This window comes from Paramormyrops kingsleyae, unplaced genomic scaffold (assembly GCF_048594095.1).
Source record: "Paramormyrops kingsleyae isolate MSU_618 unplaced genomic scaffold, PKINGS_0.4 ups29, whole genome shotgun sequence".
Classification (NCBI taxonomy): Eukaryota; Metazoa; Chordata; class Actinopteri; order Osteoglossiformes; family Mormyridae; genus Paramormyrops; species Paramormyrops kingsleyae.
The window spans coordinates 1100094-1106274 of record NW_027325967.1 but is presented as its reverse complement, the minus strand read 5'-3'; the positions used below and the strand labels follow the sequence as shown (position 1 = coordinate 1106274).

The 6181-nt window shown below is 45.1% G+C and overlaps 1 long non-coding RNA gene across 1 annotated transcript; it reads left to right on the top strand.

The window, feature by feature from the left end:
* The first annotated feature begins 812 nt into the window (after window positions 1-812).
* LOC140584010 (uncharacterized) lies at window positions 813-1677 on the top strand. The gene is made up of 2 exons (XR_011986060.1): window positions 813-1335; window positions 1572-1677. It is a non-coding gene; the product is annotated as an uncharacterized lncRNA (long non-coding RNA).
* Window positions 1678-6181: the final 4504 nt, after the last annotated feature.

The window sequence follows — 6181 nt, the reverse complement described above, 5'->3', positions numbered from 1 at the left end:
CTTAGTTTTGAAGAGCAGGGCTGAGAGAGTCTCTCAAGTATAGACAGTAAGACAGTAGACTAGACGAGACGAGAGAAGCAAAGCAGGGAAGATAAGGGGAGGGAGAGGGAGAGAAGTGCGTCCGCCTCCGATGAGAGCTCAGTGAAGGATGGTTGCAACCTCGTCGTCACTCTGGGTGAGATCCTCACACGGGATCTTCTCACCCACCTAGGTTGAGTTGAAGGGGTTTACCAATTTGCTGTTACGGAAGCGTAGTAGACTCTGTAAATTTTTTGTAAATGGTCCCTTTTGTTTTTTACACCTCTTTCCACGTCCTGACCGGCCTCCCGCTGTATTTCTACGGCGTCCTGAGCCCTGCTGACCCCTGCTGGTTGCCACCGGGGTGGGAGTAGACGCAGTGGCGGCAGACATGGTCATGGAGCTGGCTGCCGGCGGCCCAGTGCGGCATTTCCTCTGACGGCCTCCACTACTGGTACTGGTTCGTCCTTTGGGATTAAAAAGACAGGGGACAGCACATTTAATTAAACTGAATCCTTATGTCACTCTACAACAAAACTACATCACACACATCACAGATATCACACTTGGCAGTCAGTATTGCACATTGAGAAAAATTCTGTCATCTTATTGGATACAGGAAATATAGGCTTTGGAGACTTATGCGCTGGTCTTGAATTGGGCCGCCTGCGTTTCAACAGGGGAACTTGACCTATAAAAACACGACAGTTGGTGCACAGATTCCCTGATATGCAGAACAACAGCGAAAAACAACGCTGGAAAGGTTCATGTGCACCAAATATAGTGTAGCAGGTGTTGATTAAATGAAATCTAATCAACATTATTAATTATTATTAATTCACTCAAAATCTGTATGTTTTTCTGTTAGTAATTAATATGTATATCTGTTTATGAGAAAAGAAGGGGAGAAAGTTTCATTTCTTGATGAGTTCTGTGTGCGTCGCTGCTGTGACGTCATTGACGTGTTGCGCGCTCTTGCTTCAGTCCGCGGGAGGTCTGAGCAGAGCGAGGTATGCGTTTTGTTCAGTCCTGTTCGAAAATGTGTAAAAAGAGAAATAATTACTATATATTTTATCTATGTATTATTGCGATAGATAAATGAGTTATGCGAATATGTTGTCTTTCCTTAGAACCGAATTTAAAGTTGTTTTACCTGCAAAAGTGTAGTTTTAATCGAGGGAATGCAGTGTGTCGTTGTCTGCGTAAAAGTTGGCCTGTGAAGCGTGACTGCTGATTTTTCTTCTGTGTGTGAATGTTTAGCAGGAGCAGGCAAGATTGCACAACGGATAATTAACTGCATGTTTTCTACTTATGCAGGTACAGTTTTTTATGTATTTTTATGATTTCGTTATATGTGTTCAAACTTAAATTGGTTTTATGTTTATATAATATGCTGGAAACTTTGATTGTATTAAGAAAAGTGTTATATACAAGATATATTTTGCAGATACGGTCATGTTGTACTGAAGTGATTACTAGTTACTACTATTTTCTTTATATTACAATTACTTCTTGTAAATACAAATCCTCTGTATTGTGAACTCTTGCTTCAGTCCGCGGGAGGTCTGAGCAGAGCGAGCAGGAGCAGGCAAGATTGCACAACGGATAATTAACTGCATGTTTTCTACTTATGCAGCGTAAAATACAACTGATCCAGCAGATTGACTCCGGTGTTTATTTCACAACATACAACACAACGCAGAGGGGTAGCCGAGCCGGTTACAATAGCAGCCTGCTCAATCCAAATGCTGACATCAGGAACTGACTATTAAGTAAAATCATTTATATATCTTTCAATTTCCATAAATTGCATTATTAGTATTAGGGATTGCATCTTCACTCTCAAGTTATCGAAACTAGGATTTCTGCTTTTTCTTTTTTTTTTTTTGTGATCAAATTTTAATTGGAGATTTTATAACAAAGAACAAGACGGAACAGAACAAAACACACTCGACCCCCCCCCCCCCCAATACACTCTGAGACAGCACCTCAAAGGAAAAGAGACAAAGGACCAACAGTGGTCACCGGCAGCACCCAGCCCCAAAGAGTGCAGCTAAAAACTGAGGAGAAAAGAAATAACATACTTAAATCAGTAAGAAATGTCAAAATTAGGAAAGTAAAAATCAAAACAAAAAACAAGGGATACGGCCTCAGGACGTGACCCGCAGCCAGTCCTTTACCAGCTGCACGTCATGGAGCCAGCTCTGGATCGTAGAACCAGACGAGTTGTTAATCCAGGCTGCAGAGAGTTCCAGCAGAAGCAGATCAAGGAAGGTGGACTTCCAAACAGTGGGAATGGCACGATCAGGAGACTTCCAAACAGTGGGAATGGCACGATCAGGAGACTTCCAGACAGTGGGAATGGCACGATCAGGAGACTTCCAGACAGTGGGAATGGCACGATCAGGAGACTTCCAGACAGTGGGAATGGCACGATCAGGAGAAACAGGTGAAAGGACAGAGCAAATCTGCACAGCGGGTGAAGAGGAAGAAGCAAGGAAAAAGAGATATTACAGGCCCTAAGCATGGACCTCAGCTGGAGGTAGAAAAAGTATGAGGAAGAAGGAAGATCGAATGTGACCTTAACCCCAAAGGACGAACCAGCACCAGTGGTGGAGGCCGTCGGAGGAAATGCCGCACTGGGCCGGCGGCACCCAGCTCCATCACCGTGTCTGCCGCCACTGCGTCTACTCCCTCCCCGGTGGCAACCAGCAGGGGTCAGCAGGGCTCAGGACGCCGTAGAAATACAATTCAATTCAATTCAATTCAAAAAACTTTATTTGTCCCCGAGGGGCAATTTAAAAGGCACAGAGGAGCAACGCACACAAATAACAGTAGTAACACAACAAATGACACACACACATAATGAACTATGAACAAAATAAATAAAGCTTAAAGTACAGAGGCAATAAGATGCATGATGATGAAAGTGGGGAAAAAAAAGAGAGAGATGAGATGAGAGATCAGAGGAGGTCTGGATTGTAGGGGGAGGGGAGGTGGGAGTGTGAGGTGATAATGGTGGGTTTGGGGGGGTGTCAGGAATTCAAAAGAAGGACAGCTTTAGGAACAAAGGTGGCCCTCCTCCTCTGTGTCCTGCAACCGGGACATCGGAGCCGACGTTTGGAGGGGAGCCACTCAAAGGCAGAGTTCAGCGGGTGTGATGGGTCTTTAATGATTTTGAGTGCTAGCCTGTGTGTCTGCTGGTCGCAGATGTGTGATATGGATCTCAAGGGCAGACCAATAATCTTAGAGCACATGCTGACAGTGCTCTGTAGCCGATTTCTGTGCTGCATGCTGGTGGAATGGAACCAGCAGATGATGGAGAATGAGATGACATTCTCTATGAAGGAGTAGTAAAAGGACCGTAAAATGTCTTTCCTGACTCCAAAGGAATTGAGCTTCCTAAGGAGGTATTGCCGCTGATGACACTTCCTAAGAATCTCCTCTGTGTTGGAGGAGAATTTCAGCAGATGGTCAAAGATGGTGGCCAGATATTTATACTCCTGGACTAGCTCTACTGGTTTACCATGGATGAAGGTGGTAACTGCTGCAGCCAGGTCTCTCTGCTTGTTGGAGTAAGTCACGTTTAGTTCCAGACATGAGGTGTCACACCAGCCCACAAACTTCTGCAGAGCGTGACCATGGTTGTGTGAGGGGCCTGACAGCAGAGTCAGGAGGATGGAGTCATCAGCGTACTTCACCAGATGGCAGTTGGGCTGTGTGTTTCTGCAGTCATCCGTGTATAAGATGAAGAGCAGAGGAGACAGCACGCATCCTTGTGGTGACCCGGTAGAGGTATAACGGAGGTCAGAGAGAGTATTGTTTACCTCTGTGATCTGTTGGTCAGAAAGTCCAATATCCACAGGATTAACTGGTTGTCCAGATGAAAGTTGAGGGAGAGTTTAGTAGCCAGGATGTGGGGTTGCAGAGTGTTGAATGCTGAGGAAAAGTCGGCAAACAAGAGTCTAACTGATGAGTTAGGCTGCTCCAGATGTTTATGCATGGTGTCTATAATGAATGATTTTGCGTCGTCAACACCTCTGTCTGTGCGATATGCAAACTGAAGCGGGTCCATATGGGGGTTAGTTGTTCTGATGATGTGGTGTTTTACGACCCTTTCCATGGCTTTCATCACTAGTGAGGTGAGAGCCACGGGCCGAAGATCATTCAGAACTTTGGTTATACTTTTTTTAGGAATGGGGATGACTGTGGAATGTTTCCAGAGGCGGGGTACTATGCCGCTGTCCATAGAGTTCTGGAACAAGGTCCGGAATACGCCACCTAGTTGCTGAGCACAGTGCCGCAGGACTCCACTGCAGATGTGGTCTGGGCCGGGTGCACTTCTCTCTCTAGTCATCTTAAGGGCATTCACTACGTCCAGAGTGTTGAAGATGAGTACGGAGTTGTCTGATTTAAGTGAGGATCTTAAACTCTGGAGCTGAGTGGAGTTGTCTGACTCAAACCTGGTGTAAAAGGAGTTGAGGTCATCAGGGAGTGATGTGTCGCTGCTGCCCTCAACGTGGATGGTTCTGGGACTGGAGACAGCTGTGTTCACAGTGGCCATGGTTTTCAGTCCCCTCTGAAAAATTCTGCTCCACTTTGTCTTTGTATTTCAGTTTTGCCATTTTAATTGCTAGTTTGACTTCTCTGTTGATTTCCTTCTTGTCTGATTCAGAGCCAGTAAAGAAAATCCTTTTCTTTTTGTTTAGTATTTCTTTGAGCTCTTTGGTGATCCAAGGTTTATTGTTGGCAAAGATGGTGACTGTTTTTGATGGGATGATATTGTCAACGCAGAAGGAGATGTATGATGAGACTGTGTCTACCTGCTCATGTATATTGTTGGAAGAAAGGAGATTGTCCCAGTCTGTAGATTCAAAGCATCCTTGTAGGGTTTGGATGATTTCTGCTGTCCACTATTTGATGTTTGTAACAACCTTCTTTGCCCTTTTGATGATTGGCGTGTATGCTGGGGCAAGCAGGATTGTATGATGATCAGCCAAGCTGAGAGGGGGGAGGGGAAGAAATCTGTATGCATCCTGGACTGAACCATAGCCTTTGTCCAGAATCTTCCCCATGCGGGTGGTACATGTGACGTACTGATGGAATCCTTTGAGGGACTTGTCAAGCGAACAGTGATTGAAATCTCCCAAAACGAGTTTGGGGGAGTCCAGTGATAACTGTTCAAATTTATTTAGAGTGTTGATGATGTGCTCCGTAGCAGTGGCGGCGTTGGCTTTGTGGTGGATGTAGACCAAAATGAGGAAAAGTTGTGGAAATTCTCTGGGGAGATAGAAAGGGCCAGGAGCTCGATGTCTGTGGTGCACAGTTTTTCCCTCACTATGACTGTGGAGCACCAGCGTGAATTAATATAGAGACACACGCCTCCTCCATGATGTTTACCGGAGAGCACACTGACGCGGTCCAGGCGTACTGGGGGGGTGAAGCCATCAATGTGTAGCATGTCATCATTGTCGCTCTCATTTAACCATGTTTCCGTAAATGCCAGGATAGAAGCAGTTCTGTATTCATGCACATGGTTAACACTAGCTTGCAGCTCATCCGTTTTTTTGCGGAGAGAGCGAACGTTAGCCAGGATGATGGACGGAAGCGCTCGCTGTTTAAAGGTCTCCCTTTTAAGCCTGGCTTTAACGCCACCCTTTTTCTTCCCTCTTCTGGTTACCTTTTTGTGTGTGAATTTATGCTGGCTGGAGGAGTTCACGCGGAGAATTTGGAGTGTCTGTGGAGTGTTGAGTCTGTAGTCCAAGCTGAATTAAGCGATCTCTGTGCTAGATGAGCCGCGATCCGTCGGGAGGGTTGTTTCCAGTAGAAGACGCACACTCACAGATAAGCAGCCAATGCGTATATGCAATTGTCCAAAAAAATGCACAAATCTCACAGATATTCATGCTGGGGTATGTTCCGGGAACAATAATAATAATAAATAAAATAATAATTAAAAGAATAAATAAATAAAAATTGTGTCCGGAGTAACAAGCAGCCACGTAACGTGAGCGCGATTAGAACAAAGAGACAGCGCAAAGTGAGCGCGTCTAGAGCGCTCCGTGAGTATTGAGGAAAAAAGTATGGAAAAATAAGAGAGAAACTCAAAAAAAGAAGCAGCTCCGTTAAAAGTGCAAAGCAGTTTGTGCAAGACTGTACCGAA